This window comes from Peromyscus eremicus, chromosome 1 (assembly GCF_949786415.1).
Source record: "Peromyscus eremicus chromosome 1, PerEre_H2_v1, whole genome shotgun sequence".
Classification (NCBI taxonomy): Eukaryota; Metazoa; Chordata; class Mammalia; order Rodentia; family Cricetidae; genus Peromyscus; species Peromyscus eremicus.
In genome coordinates this window covers 139,276,785-139,294,568 of record NC_081416.1, presented here as the reverse complement: position 1 = coordinate 139,294,568, position 17,784 = coordinate 139,276,785, and the positions used below count along the sequence as shown (strand labels likewise).

The 17,784-nt window shown below is 54.9% G+C and overlaps 8 non-coding genes across 8 annotated transcripts; all 8 read right to left on the bottom strand.

Moving 5' to 3' along the window:
- Nucleotides 1-1,564: 1,564 nt before the first annotated feature.
- LOC131903080 (small nucleolar RNA SNORD116) lies at nt 1,565-1,658 on the bottom strand. The gene has a single exon (XR_009377338.1). It is a non-coding gene; the product is annotated as a small nucleolar RNA SNORD116 (small nucleolar RNA).
- A 2,003-nt stretch (nt 1,659-3,661) lies between these two features.
- On the bottom strand, nt 3,662-3,755 carry LOC131903079 (small nucleolar RNA SNORD116). The gene has a single exon (XR_009377337.1). It is a non-coding gene; the product is annotated as a small nucleolar RNA SNORD116 (small nucleolar RNA).
- Nucleotides 3,756-5,755: 2,000 nt separating this feature from the next.
- On the bottom strand, nt 5,756-5,849 carry LOC131903078 (small nucleolar RNA SNORD116). The gene has a single exon (XR_009377336.1). It is a non-coding gene; the product is annotated as a small nucleolar RNA SNORD116 (small nucleolar RNA).
- Nucleotides 5,850-7,855: 2,006 nt separating this feature from the next.
- Nucleotides 7,856-7,949, bottom strand: LOC131903077 (small nucleolar RNA SNORD116). Its single transcript, XR_009377335.1, has one exon. It is a non-coding gene; the product is annotated as a small nucleolar RNA SNORD116 (small nucleolar RNA).
- Nucleotides 7,950-9,947: 1,998 nt separating this feature from the next.
- LOC131903075 (small nucleolar RNA SNORD116) lies at nt 9,948-10,041 on the bottom strand. The gene has a single exon (XR_009377334.1). It is a non-coding gene; the product is annotated as a small nucleolar RNA SNORD116 (small nucleolar RNA).
- A 2,005-nt stretch (nt 10,042-12,046) lies between these two features.
- Nucleotides 12,047-12,140, bottom strand: LOC131903185 (small nucleolar RNA SNORD116). Its single transcript, XR_009377435.1, has one exon. It is a non-coding gene; the product is annotated as a small nucleolar RNA SNORD116 (small nucleolar RNA).
- Nucleotides 12,141-14,151: 2,011 nt separating this feature from the next.
- On the bottom strand, nt 14,152-14,245 carry LOC131903074 (small nucleolar RNA SNORD116). Its single transcript, XR_009377333.1, has one exon. It is a non-coding gene; the product is annotated as a small nucleolar RNA SNORD116 (small nucleolar RNA).
- Nucleotides 14,246-16,241: 1,996 nt separating this feature from the next.
- Nucleotides 16,242-16,335, bottom strand: LOC131903170 (small nucleolar RNA SNORD116). Its single transcript, XR_009377422.1, has one exon. It is a non-coding gene; the product is annotated as a small nucleolar RNA SNORD116 (small nucleolar RNA).
- Nucleotides 16,336-17,784: the final 1,449 nt, after the last annotated feature.

Genomic DNA, 17,784 nt, shown 5'->3' with positions numbered 1-17,784 from the left:
GAAGCGGGCAACTGGCTCTGAGATGGATGGCTGGGCCTGGCTCGTCTCAATGGGAACATCAGATCACATCTGCTCTCTCACCACTCCTGCCCTGCCCTCACCCTCCAGCATGGCTTGCCACAGCGGTGACAGGTTTTCACCAGGGTCTCAGAGCCTGTCCTTGCCCTGGCTCCCTCCCTCCGTGCCCTTTCACATCACCTTGGCCCCTCTCTGCAATCAAACCACCAGGTTCGGCCCGGCCAACACATCAAGGAACTGCACTGCAGGCAAGCAAGCAGACTCCTCCCGAGAAAAAAAAAAAAAAAAAAAAAAACCAAAACAAAAACCATGGCCAGCTCTGAGGACCTCAACCCTCTAACACTGTGCACGGGGTTCACAAACCAGGGCAAGCTCACCTTGCTGGCTCAAGCTCAAGTCTTAGGACGCAGCTCTGGCCATGCTCACTAGCCAAACCAAGCCTCCCTCCTCCCATCTCAACATCTCTGACAACCAGGTGGGCAAAGCTACCCGAAATCTGCATCCTTCTCCCGCTAGGAATGCTGAGGGACTGAGCTCAACTGCTTAAAGTCTCCTCTGAGACCTTCACCACAGGACATGGCAGGCCTTCTGGGTCCACCAGACCTCCTCTCTCACTCTCTTTCTTTGCCCATGTCTCTTTCTCTTACTCCTGGTTTCTCTCTCTGTCTCTGTCTCTGTCTCTGCTTCTGTCTCTGGATTGATGCCACTCTCTGTCAGTCTGTCTTCATGGGAAAGCCCATGGTCAAGGGTACTGGAAATTTTGACTGCAAGCCAAGTTGAACACTGCATCAACACAAGCTAACTTCTGAGGGACGCCAAGGGCAAGCAAGAGATCCTGGCACGTCCCAAGACAAGTTGCAACACACATGGCTTCCAATGACCAGAAACGCACCCTTGCAAGCCAAAGTCGCTTTGGCACCCTCCACTGCCCATGAGCAGAGCTCTCAAGCCAGTCTTGATGTACAGCCTGGGGCCCAGGGTACAATTCCTACATGGGATCCCTAGCCGGCCTCCAAACAGGCCTTCCTGGAAGAATCACACCCTGGTGAAGACCACTCAACAAAACAGGTGTCTTTCCTAGCTTTGAGATTGGCTTGAGCCAAGACGGGCCCTCCACTACCATGGGTGAGAGAAAAGCACTCTCACACCTGTCTCCTCCACCAGGAGGCCAGCAGTCTGACCTTAGTGTCCCCTGGTCAACCTACTCCACCACAGGCCTCCAGTGTGCAGATTTCTACACAGGTCAGCACGCCTGTTTCTTATGGGTGTCCGAAGCTAGTATATTTCTAGAGTGCCTACAAGAGAGCTCAAGGTCCAAGGTCCCATGTCTAGCTGTCAGTCTGGCTTGGGAGAGTGGGGATGGCCGCTTGCTTGCCAGCAAACCCCAAGTATTCTCTTTTCCCCATGCCCGTGATGGCGAGCAGAGTGGGGCAGAGATCAAGCCCATGGGAAGAGAGTCTGGCTACTGCTGGAGGGGGGCAGGAGCAGCGCAGCGGTTCTCAGGCCTGTGTCTGACTCCCAGAGGACTTGGGTGAGCCAAGGTGCAGGACCTCAGTTTCGATGAGAGCGGCGGTACTGAGTTTTCACTCATTTTGTTCAGCTTTTCCAAGGAATGTTTGACTGGAAATCATCATCGATCCAAGCACGCTGGAGTGCCCTTGCACAGGGATTTTCAGGGCACTCAGGACAGGGTGGGTGTTGGTGAGTGCAAGAAATACCAAGACATGCCCCGTCCTTTGGCAGGTTGCAACGGGGCCCTGCATGGAAATGGGAAGCAACTTGAGGCCCTGAGTCTGCTACAGGTGCTGACAGGCCCGGGATGCAGGGATGGTAAGTCCTCGCAGCACCACCAAGACCCCAGGATCCTGAGCACCTGGGACAATGCATGGGAGGCTTACCTTGGGCCCCAGGCCTTCTCCTGCAGGTCACCAACACCAAGCAACTTCCCTCGAGGCCCACTCAGGTGCCATCAGCCCTGGGCAAAGGATGCTGGGCCATTCTCTCCGCACTATGGCCGTGCAGGCCACGCAATGCCACACTGTGAAGACATCAAAGCACATGCCAACATTACAGTGGGAAGCGGGCAACTGGCTCTGAGATGGATGGCTGGGTCTGGCTCGTCTCAATGGGAACATCAGATCACATCTGCTCTCTCACCACTCCTGCCCTGCCCTCACCCTCCAGCATGGCTTGCCACAGCGGTGACAGGTTTTCACCAGGGTCTCAGAGCCTGTCCTTGCTCTGGCTCCCTCCCTCCGTGCCCTTTCACATCACCTTGGCCCCTCTCTGCAATCAAACCAGCAGGTTCGGCCCGGCCAACACATCAAGGAACTGCACTGCAGGCAAGCAAGCAGACTCCTCCCGAGAAAAAAAAAACAAAACAAAAAAAAACAAAAACAAAAACCATGGCCAGCTCTGAGGACCTCAACCCTCTAACACTGTGTACGGGGTTCACAAACCAGGGCAAGCTCACCTTGCTGGCTCAAGCTCAAGTCTTAGGACGCAGCTCTGGCCATGCTCACTAGCCAAACCAAGCCTCCCTCCTCCCATCTCAACATCTCTGAAAACCAGGTGGGCAAAGCTACCCGAAATCTGCATCCTTCTCCTGCTAGGAATGCTGCGGGACCGAGCTCAAACTGCTTAAAGTCACCTCTGAGGCCTTCACCACAGGACATGGCAGGCCTTCTGGGTCCACCAGACCTCCTCTCTCACTCTCTTTCTTTGCCCATGTCTCTTTCTCTTTCTCCTGGTTTCTCTCTCTGTCTCTGTCTCTGTCTCTGCTTCTGTCTCTGGATTGATGCCACTCTCTGTCAGTCTGTCTTCATGGGAAAGCCCATGTTCAAGGGTACTGGAAATTTTGACTGCAAGCCAAGTTGAACACTGCATCAACACAAGCTAACTTCTGTGGGACGCCAAGGGCAAGCCAGAGAGCCTGGCACGTCCCAAGACAAGTTGCAACACACATGGCTTCCTATGACCAGAAATGCACGCTTGCAAGCCAGGGTCGCTTTGGCACCCTCCACTGCCCATGAGCAGAGCTCTCAAGCCAGTCTTGATCTACAGCCTGGGGCCCAGGGTACAATTCCTACATGGGATCCCTAGCCGGCCTCCAAACAGGCCTTCCTGGAAGAATCACACCCTGGTGAAGACCACACAACAAAACAGGTGTCTTTCCTAGCTTTGAGATTGGCTTGAGCCAAGACGGGCCCTCCACTACCATGGGTGAGAGAAAAGCACTCTCACACCTGTCTCCTCCACCAGGAGGCCAGCAGTCTGACCTTAGTGTCCCCTGGTCAACCTACTCCACCACAGGCCTCCAGTGTGCAGATTTCTACACAGGTCAGCACGCCTGTTTCTTATGGGTGTCCGAAGCTAGCATATTTCTAGAGTGCCTACAAGAGAGCCCAAGGTCCAAGGTCCCATGTCTAGCTGTCAGTCTGGCTTGGGAGAGTGGGGATGGCCGCTTGCTTGCCAGCAAACCCCAAGTATTCTCTTTTCCCCATGCCCGTGATGGCGAGCAGAGTGGGGCAGAGATCAAGCCCATGGGAAGAGAGTCTGGCTACTGCTGGAGGGGGGCAGGAGCAGCGCAGCGGTTCTCAGGCCTGTGTCTGACTCCCAGAGGACTTGGGTGAGCCAAGGTGCAGGACCTCAGTTTCGATGAGAGCGGCGGTACTGAGTTTTCACTCATTTTGTTCAGCTTTTCCAAGGAATGTTTGACTGGAAATCATCATCGATCCAAGCACGCTGGAGTGCCCTTGCACAGGGATTTTCAGGGCACTCAGGACAGGGTGGGTGTTGGGGAGTGCAAGAAATACCAAGACATGCCCCGTCCTTTGGCAGGTTGCAACGGGTCCCTGCATGGAAATGGGAAGCAACTTGAGGCCCTGAGTCTGCTACAGGTGCTGACAGGCCCGGGATGCAGGGATGGTAAGTCCTCGCAGCACCACCAAGACTCCAGGATCCTGAGCACCTGGGACAATGCATGGGAGGCTTACCTTGGGCCCCAGGCCTTCTCCTGCAGGTCACCAACACCAAGCAACTTCCCTCGAGGCCCACTCAGGTGCCATCAGCCCTGGGCAAAGGATGCTGGGCCATTCTCTCCGCACTATGGCCGTGCAGGCCACGCAATGCCACACTGTGAAGACATCAAAGCACATGCCAACATTACAGTGGGAAGCGGGCAACTGGCTCTGAGATGGATGGCTGGGCCTGGCTCGTCTCAATGGGAACATCAGATCACATCTGCTCTCTCACCACTCCTGCCCTGCCCTCACCCTCCAGCATGGCTTGCCACAGCGGTGACAGGTTTTCACCAGGGTCTCAGAGCCTGTCCTTGCTCTGGCTCCCTCCCTCCGTGCCCTTTCACATCACCTTGGCCCCTCTCTGCAATCAAACCACCAGGTTCGGCCCGGCCAACACATCAAGGAACTGCACTGCAGGCAAGCAAGCAGACTCCTCCCGAGGGAAAAAAAAAAAAAAAAAAAAACCAAAACAAAAACCATGGCCAGCTCTGAGGACCTCAACCCTCTAACACTGTGCACGGGGTTCACAAACCAGGGCAAGCTCACCTTGCTGGCTCAAGCTCAAGTCTTAGGACGCAGCTCTGGCCATGCTCACTAGCCAAACCAAGCCTCCCTCCTCCCATCTCAACATCTCTGACAACCAGGTGGGCAAAGCTACCCGAAATCTGCATCCTTCTCCCGCTAGGAATGCTGAGGGACTGAGCTCAACTGCTTAAAGTCTCCTCTGAGACCTTCACCACAGGACATGGCAGGCCTTCTGGGTCCACCAGACCTCCTCTCTCACTCTCTTTCTTTGCCCATGTCTCTTTCTCTTACTCCTGGTTTCTCTCTCTGTCTCTGTCTCTGTCTCTGCTTCTGTCTCTGGATTGATGCCACTCTCTGTCAGTCTGTCTTCATGGGAAAGCCCATGGTCAAGGGTACTGGAAATTTTGACTGCAAGCCAAGTTGAACACTGCATCAACACAAGCTAACTTCTGTGGGACGCCAAGGGCAAGCCAGAGAGCCTGGCACGTCCCAAGACAAGTTGCAACACACATGGCTTCCAATGACCAGAAACGCACCCTTGCAAGCCAAAGTCGCTTTGGCACCCTCCACTGCCCATGAGCAGAGCTCTCAAGCCAGTCTTGATGTACAGCCTGGGGCCCAGGGTACAATTCCTACATGGGATCCCTAGCCGGCCTCCAAACAGGCCTTCCTGGAAGAATCACACCCTGGTGAAGACCACTCAACAAAACAGGTGTCTTTCCTAGCTTTGAGATTGGCTTGAGCCAAGACGGGCCCTCCACTACCATGGGTGAGAGAAAAGCACTCTCACACCTGTCTCCTCCACCAGGAGGCCAGCAGTCTGACCTTAGTGTCCCCTGGTCAACCTACTCCACCACAGGCCTCCAGTGTGCAGATTTCTACACAGGTCAGCACGCCTGTTTCTTATGGGTGTCCGAAGCTAGCATATTTCTAGAGTGCCTACAAGAGAGCCCAAGGTCCAAGGTCCCATGTCTAGCTGTCAGTCTGGCTTGGGAGAGTGGGGATGGCCGCTTGCTTGCCAGCAAACCCCAAGTATTCTCTTTTCCCCATGCCCGTGATGGCGAGCAGAGTGGGGCAGAGATCAAGCCCATGGGAAGAGAGTCTGGCTACTGCTGGAGGGGGGCAGGAGCAGCGCAGCGGTTCTCAGGCCTGTGTCTGACTCCCAGAGGACTTGGGTGAGCCAAGGTGCAGGACCTCAGTTTCGATGAGAGCGGCGGTACTGAGTTTTCACTCATTTTGTTCAGCTTTTCCAAGGAATGTTTGACTGGAAATCATCATCGATCCAAGCACGCTGGAGTGCCCTTGCACAGGGATTTTCAGGGCACTCAGGACAGGGTGGGTGTTGGGGAGTGCAAGAAATACCAAGACATGCCCCGTCCTTTGGCAGGTTACAACGGGTCCCTGCATGGAAATGGGAAGCAACTTGAGGCCCTGAGTCTGCTACAGGTGCTGACAGGCCCGGGATGCAGGGATGGTAAGTCCTCGCAGCACCACCAAGACCCCAGGATCCTGAGCACCTGGGACAATGCATGGGAGGCTTACCTTGGGCCCCAGGCCTTCTCCTGCAGGTCACCAACACCAAGCAACTTCCCTCGAGGCCCACTCAGGTGCCATCAGCCCTGGGCAAAGGATGCTGGGCCATTCTCTCCGCACTATGGCCGTGCAGGCCACGCAATGCCACACTGTGAAGACATCAAAGCACATGCCAACATTACAGTGGGAAGCGGGCAACTGGCTCTGAGATGGATGGCTGGGTCTGGCTCGTCTCAATGGGAACATCAGATCACATCTGCTCTCTCACCACTCCTGCCCTGCCCTCACCCTCCAGCATGGCTTGCCACAGCGGTGACAGGTTTTCACCAGGGTCTCAGAGCCTGTCCTTGCTCTGGCTCCCTCCCTCCGTGCCCTTTCACATCACCTTGGCCCCTCTCTGCAATCAAACCACCAGGTTCGGCCCGGCCAACACATCAAGGAACTGCACTGCAGGCAAGCAAGCAGACTCCTCCCGAGGGAAAAAAAAAAAAAAAAAAAAACCAAAACAAAAACCATGGCCAGCTCTGAGGACCTCAACCCTCTAACACTGTGCACGGGGTTCACAAACCAGGGCAAGCTCACCTTGCTGGCTCAAGCTCAAGTCTTAGGACGCAGCTCTGGCCATGCTCACTAGCCAAACCAAGCCTCCCTCCTCCCATCTCAACATCTCTGACAACCAGGTGGGCAAAGCTACCCGAAATCTGCATCCTTCTCCCGCTAGGAATGCTGAGGGACTGAGCTCAACTGCTTAAAGTCTCCTCTGAGACCTTCACCACAGGACATGGCAGGCCTTCTGGGTCCACCAGACCTCCTCTCTCACTCTCTTTCTTTGCCCATGTCTCTTTCTCTTACTCCTGGTTTCTCTCTCTGTCTCTGTCTCTGTCTCTGTCTCTGCTTCTGTCTCTGGATTGATGCCACTCTCTGTCAGTCTGTCTTCATGGGAAAGCCCATGTTCAAGGGTACTGGAAATTTTGACTGCAAGCCAAGTTGAACACTGCATCAACACAAGCTAACTTCTGTGGGACGCCAAGGGCAAGCCAGAGAGCCTGGCACGTCCCAAGACAAGTTGCAACACACATGGCTTCCAATGACCAGAAACGCACCCTTGCAAGCCAAAGTCGCTTTGGCACCCTCCACTGCCCATGAGCAGAGCTCTCAAGCCAGTCTTGATGTACAGCCTGGGGCCCAGGGTACAATTCCTACATGGGATCCCTAGCCGGCCTCCAAACAGGCCTTCCTGGAAGAATCACACCCTGGTGAAGACCACTCAACAAAACAGGTGTCTTTCCTAGCTTTGAGATTGGCTTGAGCCAAGACGGGCCCTCCACTACCATGGGTGAGAGAAAAGCACTCTCACACCTGTCTCCTCCACCAGGAGGCCAGCAGTCTGACCTTAGTGTCCCCTGGTCAACCTACTCCACCACAGGCCTCCAGTGTGCAGATTTCTACACAGGTCAGCACGCCTGTTTCTTATGGGTGTCCGAAGCTAGCATATTTCTAGAGTGCCTACAAGAGAGCCCAAGGTCCAAGGTCCCATGTCTAGCTGTCAGTCTGGCTTGGGAGAGTGGGGATGGCCGCTTGCTTGCCAGCAAACCCCAAGTATTCTCTTTTCCCCATGCCCGTGATGGCGAGCAGAGTGGGGCAGAGATCAAGCCCATGGGAAGAGAGTCTGGCTACTGCTGGAGGGGGGCAGGAGCAGCGCAGCGGTTCTCAGGCCTGTGTCTGACTCCCAGAGGACTTGGGTGAGCCAAGGTGCAGGACCTCAGTTTCGATGAGAGCGGCGGTACTGAGTTTTCACTCATTTTGTTCAGCTTTTCCAAGGAATGTTTGACTGGAAATCATCATCGATCCAAGCACGCTGGAGTGCCCTTGCACAGGGATTTTCAGGGCACTCAGGACAGGGTGGGTGTTGGGGAGTGCGAGAAATACCAAGACATGCCCCGTCCTTTGGCAGGTTGCAACGGGTCCCTGCATGGAAATGGGAAGCAACTTGAGGCCCTAAGTCTGCTACAGGTGCTGACAGGCCCGGGAGGCAGGGATGGTAAGTCCTCGCAGCACCACCAAGACCCCAGGATCCTGAGCACCTGGGACAATGCATGGGAGGCTTACCTTGGGCCCCAGGCCTTCTCCTGCAGGTCACCAACACCAAGCAACTTCCCTCGAGGCCCACTCAGGTGCCATCAGCCCTGGGCAAAGGATGCTGGGCCATTCTCTCCGCACTATGGCCGTGCAGGCCACGCAATGCCACACTGTGAAGACATCAAAGCACATGCCAACATTACAGTGGGAAGCGGGCAACTGGCTCTGAGATGGATGGCTGGGCCTGGCTCGTCTCAATGGGAACATCAGATCACATCTGCTCTCTCACCACTCCTGCCCTGCCCTCACCCTCCAGCATGGCTTGCCACAGCAGTGACAGGTTTTCACCAGGGTCTCAGAGCCTGTCCTTGCTCTGGCTCCCTCCCTCCGTGCCCTTTCACATCACCTTGGCCCCTCTCTGCAATCAAACCACCAGGTTCGGCCCGGCCAACACATCAAGGAACTGCACTGCAGGCAAGCAAGCAGACTCCTCCCGAGAAAAAACAAACAAACAAACAAAAAAACCAAAACAAAAACCATGGCCAGCTCTGAGGACCTCAACCCGCTAACACTGTGTACGGGGTTCACAAACCAGGGCAAGCTCACCTTGCTGGCTCAAGCTCAAGTCTTAGGACGCAGCTCTGGCCATGCTCACTAGCCAAACCAAGCCTCCCTCCTCCCATCTCAACATCTCTGACAACCAGGTGGGCAAAGCTACCCGAAATCTGCATCCTTCTCCTGCTAGGAATGCTGAGGGACTGAGCTCAAACTGCTTAAAGTCTCCTCTGAGGCCTTCACCACAGGACATGGCAGGCCTTCTGGGTCCACCAGACCTCCTCTCTCACTCTTTTTCTTTGCCCATGTCTCTTTCTCTTTCTCCTGGTTTCTCTCTCTGTCTCTGTCTCTGCTTCTGTCTCTGGATTGATGCCACTCTCTGTCAGTCTGTCTTCATGGGAAAGCCCATGTTCAAGGGTACTGGAAATTTTGACTGCAAGCCAAGTTGAACACTGCATCAACACAAGCTAACTTCTGTGGGACGCCAAGGGCAAGCCAGAGAGCCTGGCACGTCCCAAGACAAGTTGCAACACACATGGCTTCCAATGACCAGAAACGCACCCTTGCAAGCCAAAGTCGCTTTGGCACCCTCCACTGCCCATGAGCAGAGCTCTCAAGCCAGTCTTGATCTACAGCCTGGGGCCCAGGGTACAATTCCTACATGGGATCCCTAGCCGGCCTCCAAACAGGCCTTCCTGGAAGAATCACACCCTGGTGAAGACCACTCAACAAAACAGGTGTCTTTCCTAGCTTTGAGATTGGCTTGAGCCAAGACGGGCCCTCCACTACCATGGGTGAGAGAAAAGCACTCTCACACCTGTCTCCTCCACCAGGAGGCCAGCAGTCTGACCTTAGTGTCCCCTGGTCAACCTACTCCACCACAGGCCTCCAGTGTGCAGATTTCTACACAGGTCAGCACGCCTGTTTCTTATGGGTGTCCGAAGCTAGCATATTTCTAGAGTGCCTACAAGAGAGCCCAAGGTCCAAGGTCCCATGTCTAGCTGTCAGTCTGGCTTGGGAGAGTGGGGATGGCCGCTTGCTTGCCAGCAAACCCCAAGTATTCTCTTTTCCCCATGCCCGTGATGGCGAGCAGAGTGGGGCAGAGATCAAGCCCATGGGAAGAGAGTCTGGCTACTGCTGGAGGGGGGCAGGAGCAGCGCAGCGGTTCTCAGGCCTGTGTCTGACTCCCAGAGGACTTGGGTGAGCCAAGGTGCAGGACCTCAGTTTCGATGAGAGCGGCGGTACTGAGTTTTCACTCATTTTGTTCAGCTTTTCCAAGGAATGTTTGACTGGAAATCATCATCGATCCAAGCACGCTGGAGTGCCCTTGCACAGGGATTTTCAGGGCACTCAGGACAGGGTGGGTGTTGGGGAGTGCAAGAAATACCAAGACATGCCCCGTCCTTTGGCAGGTTGCAACGGGTCCCTGCATGGAAATGGGAAGCAACTTGAGGCCCTAAGTCTGCTACAGGTGCTGACAGGCCCGGGAGGCAGGGATGGTAAGTCCTCGCAGCACCACCAAGACCCCAGGATCCTGAGCACCTGGGACAATGCATGGGAGGATTACCTTGTGCCCCAGGCCTTCTCCTGCAGGTCACCAACACCAAGCAACTTCCCTTGAGGCCCACTCAGGTGCCATCAGCCCTGGGCAAAGGATGCTGGGCCATTCTCTCCGCACTATGGCCGTGCAGGCCACGCAATGCCACACTGTGAAGAATTCAAAGCACATGCCAACATTACAGTGGGAAGCGGGCAACTGGCTCTGGGATGGATGGCTGGGCCTGGCTCGTCTCAATGGGAACATCAGATCACATCTGCTCTCTCACCTCTCCTGCCCTGCCCTCACCCTCCAGCATGGCTTGCCACAGCAGTGACAGGTTTTCACCAGGGTCTCAGAGCCTGTCCTTGCCCTGGCTCCCTCCCTCCGTGCCCTTTCACATCACCTTGGCCCCTCTCTGCAATCAAACCACCAGGTTCGGCCCGGCCAACACATCAAGGAACTGCACTGCAGGCAAGCAAGCAGACTCCTCCCGAGAAAAAACAAACAAACAAACAAAAAAAAACAAAACAAAAACCATGGCCAGCTCTGAGGACCTCAACCCTCTAACGCTGTGTACGGGGTTCACAAACCAGGGCAAGCTCACCTTGCTGGCTCAAGCTCAAGTCTTAGGACGCAGCTCTGGCCATGCTCACTAGCCAAACCAAGCCTCCCTCCTCCCATCTCAACATCTCTGACAACCAGGTGGGCAAAGCTACCCGAAATCTGCATCCTTCTCCTGCTAGGAATGCTGAGGGACCGAGCTCAAACTGCTTAAAGTCTCCTCTGAGGCCTTCACCACAGGACATGGCAGGCCTTCTGGGTCCACCAGACCTCCTCTCTCACTCTCTTTCTTTGCCCATGTCTCTTTCTCTTACTCCTGGTTTCTCTCTCTGTCTCTGTCTCTGTCTCTGCTTCTGTCTCTGGATTGATGCCACTCTCTGTCAGTCTGTCTTCATGGGAAAGCCCATGTTCAAGGGTACTGGAAATTTTGACTGCAAGCCAAGTTGAACACTGCATCAACACAAGCTAACTTCTGTGGGACGCCAAGGGCAAGCCAGAGAGCCTGGCACGTCCCAAGACAAGTTGCAACACACATGGCTTCCAATGACCAGAAACGCACCCTTGCAAGCCAAAGTCGCTTTGGCACCCTCCACTGCCCATGAGCAGAGCTCTCAAGCCAGTCTTGATCTACAGCCTGGGGCCCAGGGTACAATTCCTACATGGGATCCCTAGCCGGCCTCCAAACAGGCCTTCCTGGAAGAATCACACCCTGGTGAAGACCACTCAACAAAACAGGTGTCTTTCCTAGCTTTGAGATTGGCTTGAGCCAAGACGGGCCCTCCACTACCATGGGTGAGAGAAAAGCACTCTCACACCTGTCTCCTCCACCAGGAGGCCAGCAGTCTGACCTTAGTGTCCCCTGGTCAACCTACTCCACCACAGGCCTCCAGTGTGCAGATTTCTACACAGGTCAGCACGCCTGTTTCTTATGGGTGTCCGAAGCTAGCATATTTCTAGAGTGCCTACAAGAGAGCCCAAGGTCCAAGGTCCCATGTCTAGCTGTCAGTCTGGCTTGGGAGAGTGGGGATGGCCGCTTGCTTGCCAGCAAACCCCAAGTATTCTCTTTTCCCCATGCCCGTGATGGCGAGCAGAGTGGGGCAGAGATCAAGCCCATGGGAAGAGAGTCTGGCTACTGCTGGAGGGGGGCAGGAGCAGCGCAGCGGTTCTCAGGCCTGTGTCTGACTCCCAGAGGACTTGGGTGAGCCAAGGTGCAGGACCTCAGTTTCGATGAGAGCGGCGGTACTGAGTTTTCACTCATTTTGTTCAGCTTTTATAAGGAATGTTTGACTGGAAATCATCATCGATCCAAGCACGCTGGAGTGCCCTTGCACAGGGATTTTCAGGGCACTCAGGACAGGGTGGGTGTTGGGGAGTGCGAGAAATACCAAGACATGCCCCGTCCTTTGGCAGGTTGCAACGGGTCCCTGCATGGAAATGGGAAGCAACTTGAGGCCCTAAGTCTGCTACAGGTGCTGACAGGCCCGGGAGGCAGGGATGGTAAGTCCTCGCAGCACCACCAAGACCCCAGGATCCTGAGCACCTGGGACAATGCATGGGAGGCTTACCTTGGGCCCCAGGCCTTCTCCTGCAGGTCACCAACACCAAGCAACTTCCCTCGAGGCCCACTCAGGTGCCATCAGCCCTGGGCAAAGGATGCTGGGCCATTCTCTCCGCACTATGGCTGTGCAGGCCTCGCAATGCCACACTGTGAAGACATCAAAGCACATGCCAACATTACAGTGGGAAGCGGGCAACTGGCTCTGGGATGGATGGCTGGGCCTGGCTCGTCTCAATGGGAACATCAGATCACATCTGCTCTCTCACCACTCTTGCCCTGCCCTCACCCTAAAGCATGGATTGCCACAGCGGTGACAGATTTTTCACCAGGGTCTCAGAGCCTGTCCTTGCCCTGGCTCCCTCCCTCTGTGCCCTTTCACATCACCTTGGCCCCTCTTTGCAATCAAACCACCAGGTTCGGCCCGGCCAACACATCAAGGAACTGCACTGCAGACAAGCAAGCAGACTCCTCCCGAAAAAAAAAAAAAAAAAAAAACAAAAAAACAAAAACCAAAACAAATACCATGGCCACCTCTGAGGACCTCAACCCTCTATCGCTGTGTACGGGGTTCACAAACCAGGGCAAGCTCACCTTGCTGGCTCAAGCTCAAGTCTTAGGATGCAGCTCTGGCCATGCTCACTAGCCAAACCAAGCCTCCCTCCTCCCATCTCAACATCTCTGACAACCAGGTGGGCAAAGCTACCCGAAATCTGCATCCTTCTCCTGCTAGGAATGCTGAGGGACCGAGCTCAAACTGCTTAAAGTCTACTCTGAGGCCTTTACCACAGGACATGGCAGGCCTTCTGGGTCCACCAGACCTCCTCTCTCACTCTCTTTCTTTGCCCATGTCTCTTTCTCTTACTCCTGGTTTCTCTCTCTGTCTCTGTCTCTGTCTCTGCTTCTGTCTCTGGATTGATGCCACTCTCTGTCAGTCTGTCTTCATGGGAAAGCCCATGGTCAAGGGTACTGGAAATTTTGACTGCAAGCCAAGTTGAACACTGCATCAACACAAGCTAACTTCTGTGGGACGCCAAGGGCAAGCCAGAGAGCCTGGCATGTCCCAAGAAAAGTTGCAACACAAATGGCTTCCAATGACCAGAAACGCACCCTTGCAAGCCAAAGTCGCTTTGGCACCCTCCACTGCCCATGAGCAGAGCTCTCAAGTCAGTCTTGATCTACAGCCTGGGGCCCAGGGTACAATTCCTACATGGGATCCCTAGCCGGCCTCCAAACAGGCCTTCCTGGAAGAATCACACCCTGGTGAAGACCACACAACAAAACAGGTGTCTTTCCTACCTTTGAGATTGGCTTGAGCCAAGACGGGCCCTCCACAACCATGGGTGAGAGAAAAGCACTCTCACACCTGTCTCCTCCACCAGGAGGCCAGCAGTCTGACCTTAGTGTCCCCTGGTCAACCTACTCCACCACAGGCCTCCAGTGTGCAGATTTCTACACAGGTAAGCATGCCTGTTTCTTATGGGTGTCCGAAGCTAGCATATTTCTAGAGTGCCTACAAGAGAGCCCAAGGTCCAAGGTCCCATGTCTAGCTGTCAGTCTGGCTTGGGAGAGTGGGGATGGCGCTTGCTTGCCAGCAAACCCCAAGTATTCTCTTTTCCCCATGCCCGTGATGGCGAGCAGAGTGGGGCAGAGATCAAGCCCATGGGAAGAGAGTCTGGCTACTGCTGGAGGGGGGCAGGAGCAGCGCAGCGGTTCTCAGGCCTGTGTCTGACTCCCAGAGGACTTGGGTGAGCCAAGGTGCAGGACCTCAGTTTCGATGAGAGCGGCGGTACTGAGTTTTCACTCATTTTGTTCAGCTTTTCCAAGGAATGTTTGACTGGAAATCATCATCGATCCAAGCACGCTGGAGTGCCCTTGCACAGGGATTTTCAGGGCACTCAGGACAGGGTGGGTGTTGGGGAGTGCGAGAAATACCAAGACATGCCCCGTCCTTTGGCAGGTTGCAACGGGTCCCTGCATGGAAATGGGAAGCAACTTGAGGCCCTGAGTCTGCTACAGGTGCTGACAGGCCCGGGAGGCAGGGATGGTAAGTCCTCGCAGCACCACCAAGACCCCAGGATCCTCAGCACCTGGGACAATGCATGGGAGGCTTACCTTGGGCCCCAGGCAATCTCCTGCAGGTCACCAACACCAAGCAACTTCCCTTGAGGCCCACTCAGGTGCCATCAGCCCTGGGCAAAGGATGCTGGGCCATTCTCTCCGCACTATGGCCGTGCAGGCCACGCAATGCCACACTGTGAAGACATCAAAGCACATGCCAACATTACAGTGGGAAGCGGGCAACTGGCTCTGGGATGGATGGCTGGGCCTGGCTCGTCTCAACGGGAACATCAGATCACATCTGCTCTCTCACCACTCCTGCCCTGCCCTCACCCTCCAGCATGGCTTGCCACAGCAGTGACAGGTTTTCACCAGGGTCTCAGAGCCTGTCCTTGCCCTGGCTCCCTTCTTCTGTGCCCTTTCACATCAATTTGGCCCCTCTCTGCAATCAAACCACCAGGTTCGGCCCGGCCAACACATCAAGGAACTGCACTGCAGGCAAGCAAGCAGACTCCTCCCGAAAAAAAAAAAAAAAAAAAACCAAAACAAAAACCATGGCCAGCTCTGAGGACCTCAACCCTCTAACACTGTGCACGGGGTTCACAAACCAGGGCAAGCTCACCTTGCTGGCTCAAGCTCAAGTCTTAGGACGCAGCTCTGGCCGTGCTCACTAGCCAAACCAAGCCTCCCTTCTCCCATCTCAACATCTCTGACAACCAGGTGGGCAAAGGTACCCGAAATCTGCATCCTTCTCCCGCTAGGAATGCTGAGGGACCGAGCTCAAACTGCTTAAAGTCTGCTCTGAGGCCTTCACCACAGGACATGGCAGGCCTTCTGGGTCCACCAGACCTCCTCTCTCACTCTCTTTCTTTGCCCATGTCTCTTTCTCTTACTCCTGGTTTCTCTCTCTGTCTCTGTCTCTGTCTCTGCTTCTGTCTCTGGATTTATGCCACTCTCTCTCAGTCTGTCTTCATGGGAAAGCCCATGTTCAAGGGTACTGGAAATTTTGACTGCAAGCCAAGTTGAACACTGCATCAACACAAGCTAACTTCTGTGGGACGCCAAGGGCAAGCCAGAGAGCCTGGCACGTCCCAAGCCAAGTTGCAACACACATTTCTTCCAATGACCAGAAACGCACCCTTGCAAGCCAAAGTCGCTTTGGCACCCTCCACTGCCCATGAGCAGAGCTCTCAAGCCAGTCTTGATCTACAGCCTGGGGCCCAGGGTACAATTCCTACATGGGATCCCTAGCCGGCCTCCAAACAGGCCTTCCTGGAAGAATCACACCCTGGTGAAGACCACTCAACAAAACAGGTGTCTTTCCTACCTTTGAGATTGGCTTGAGCCAAGACGGGCCCTCCACTACCATGGGTGAGAGAAAAGCACTCTCACACCTGTCTCCTCCACCAGGAGGCCAGCAGTCTGACCTTAGTGTCCCCTGGTCAACCTACTCCACCACAGGCCTCCAGTGTGCAGATTTCTACACAGGTAAGCATGCCTGTTTCTTATGGGTGTCCGAAGCTAGCATATTTCTAGAGTGCCTACAAGAGAGCCCAAGGTCCAAGGTCCCATGTCTAGCTGTCAGTCTGGCTTGGGAGAGTGGGGATGGCTGCTTGCTTGCCAGCAAACCCCAAGTATTCTCTTTTCCCCATGCCCGTGATGGCGAGCAGAGTGGGGCAGAGATCAAGCCCATGGGAAGAGAGTCTGGCTACTGCTGGAGGGGGGCAGGAGCAGCGCAGCGGTTCTCAGGCCTGTGTCTGACTCCCAGAGGACTTGGGTGAGCCAAGGTGCAGGACCTCAGTTTCGATGAGAGCGGCGGTACTGAGTTTTCACTCATTTTGTTCAGCTTTTCCAAGGAATGTTTGACTGGAAATCTTCATCGATCCAAGCACGCTGGAGTGCCCTTGCACAGGGATTTTCAGGGCACTCAGGACAGGGTGGGTGTTGGGGAGTGCGAGAAATACCAAGACATGCCCCGTCCTTTGGCAGGTTGCAACGGGTCCCTGCATGGAAATGGGAAGCAACTTGAGGCCCTGAGTCTGCTACAGGTGCTGACAGGCCCGGGATGCAGGGATGGTAAGTCCTCGCAGCACCACCAAGACCCCAGGATCCTGAGCACCTGGGACAATGCATGGGAGGCTTACCTTGGGCCCCAGGCCTTCTCCTGCAGGTCACCAACACCAAGCAACTTCCCTCGAGGCCCACTCAGGTGCCATCAGCCCTGGGCAAAGGATGCTGGGCCATTCTCTCCGCACTATGGCCGTGCAGGCCACGCAATGCCACACTGTGAAGACATCAAAGCACATGCCAACATTACAGTGGGAAGCGGGCAACTGGCTCTGGGATGGATGGCTGGGCCTGGCTCGTCTCAATGGGAACATCAGATCACATCTGCTCTCTCACCACTCCTGCCCTGCCCTCACCCTCCAGCATGGCTTGCCACAGCGGTGACAGGTTTTCACCAGGGTCTCAGAGCCTGTCCTTGCCCTGGCTCCCTCCCTCCGTGCCCTTTCACATCACCTTGGCCCCTCTCTGCAATCAAACCACCAGGTTTGGCCCGGCCAACACATCAAGGAACTGCACTGCAGGCAAGCAAGCAGACTCCTCCCGAGAAAAAAAAAACAAAAAAACAAAAACCAAAACAAAAACCATGGCCAGCTCTGAGGACCTCAACCCTCTAACACTGTGTACGGGGTTCACAAACCAGGGCAAGCTCACCTTGCTGGCTCAAGCTCAAATCTTAGGACGCAGCTCTGGCCATGCTCACTAGCCAAACCAAGCCTCCCTCCTCCCATCTCAACATCTCTGACAACCAGGTGGGCAAAGCTACCCGAAATCTGCATCCTTCTCCTGCTAGGAATGCTGAGGGACCGAGCTCAAACTGCTTAAAGTCTCCTCTGAGGCCTTCACCACAGGACATGGCAGGCCTTCTGGGTCCACCAGACCTCCTCTCTCACTCTCTTTCTTTGCCCATGTCTCTTTCTCTTACTCCTGGTTTCTCTCTCTGTCTCTGTCTCTGTCTCTGCTTCTGTCTCTGGATCGATGCCACTCTCTGTCAGTCTGTCTTCATGGGAAAGCCCATGTTCAAGGGTACTGGAAATTTTGACTGCAAGCCAAGTTGAACACTGCATCAACACAAGCTAACTTCTGTGGGACGCCAAGGGCATGCCAGAGAGCCTGGCACGTCCCAAGACAAGTTGCAACACACATGGCTTCCAATGACCAGAAACGCACCCTTGCAAGCCAAAGTCGCTTTGGCACCCTCCACTGCCCATGAGCAGAGCTCTCAAGCCAGTCTTGATCTACAGCCTGGGGCCCAGGGTACAATTCCTACA